This window comes from Chinchilla lanigera, unplaced genomic scaffold (assembly GCF_000276665.1).
Source record: "Chinchilla lanigera isolate Chin_1 unplaced genomic scaffold, ChiLan1.0 scaffold00171, whole genome shotgun sequence".
NCBI lineage: Eukaryota > Metazoa > Chordata > Mammalia > Rodentia > Chinchillidae > Chinchilla > Chinchilla lanigera.
The window spans coordinates 1,525,132-1,526,384 of record NW_004955572.1 but is presented as its reverse complement, the minus strand read 5'-3'; positions in this window follow the sequence as shown (position 1 = coordinate 1,526,384).

Here is a 1,253-nt window from a genome sequence, read left to right as displayed (position 1 = left end):
AAAAAAAAAAAAAAAAAAAAAAAAAAAAAAGAAAGAAAGAAAGAAAGAAATATACTGCAAATATGCTAAGTATATGTCAAGCCACTGATTCCCAAAATGAAGGAATGAGAGATTCTGAAGAACAGAGATTTTGTTACCAAAGATTATGTCACTCCAAACACTCGTTAGTCCCCCTGCTCTTGGTGCTTTAAATGTTGCTAAAATGATCGTACTCTCTTTTCTGCCTTAGTAAGGCAAGACCAGTATTATGGTTTATGTCTAGATGTCCTCCCAAAGCCTCATGCAGTTTTAGATGGGGCTTTTTCAGAGGCAGCTGAATCTGTAGTTAGTGATTTATTTGTAGTACAGTGCTGGGATTAAGGGTGCTGGGATTAAGGGTGAGTGATTGCTGGGTCAGTCCACTGATGGGATTGACACTGCCCTAATCCCAGTAGTTTGGATAAAATAAAAGGGACGGAAAGAGACTTGTTTCCCCCTTTTGCTCTTGTGGCTTTTGCTGTCTTCCACAGCTATGAATGACTACCCCTGTGCCACATGCCACCCTGCCCTGGAGCCAGCTAATATGGACTAAAACCTCTACAATGAGCTGAATAAGCCTTTCCTTCCTTAACTTGTGGGTGTTGGATATTTTGTCCAAGCAACAAGAAAAGTAACTAACACAACCACTTAACCCACCTTTTGGTTGGTTTTCAATCTTCCATGGACCCACAATTCTCATATTTAAGATCGGGAATCATGCAAAATACGGGAGCAGAGAAGATGTAGACATAGAGCTCAGCATCTACCCAGACCAGGTAGCCTCTGGAATATATTTTTCTTTCATTAAAATCCAAAGAAGAGTATGAGCTTTGCTTTTTTTTGTAAGTGGCTTCTTTTTCTTCAAAAAAGGGTTTAGGGAGAAACTCTGTTAAAGAGGAGTCCAAATTAGTAACATTATAGTAAATGAAGTCCTTATTTTAAAGTAACCACAATTGAAGCCATTTTAATAAGAATATCCCATAGTTGATAGTTGGTGTTATGATTAAATCTATCGAAATGATTGTGCTTTTTGCCTTGGTTATGAGTATGTACAGAACCTCAGTTTCTGCATCATGCTCAGCTGCGTGGGTGTCATGGAGGGGGAAGTGATTTCTAAAGGAATGATCACAAGCTATACCCAGACCTTTTCGTTAGCCAAGCCCCAGTGGAGTGGTCCAAACAAACCAAAAATGCTACAGGATATTTTAAGCTGTTTCTACTAATTTTTCTTTTGT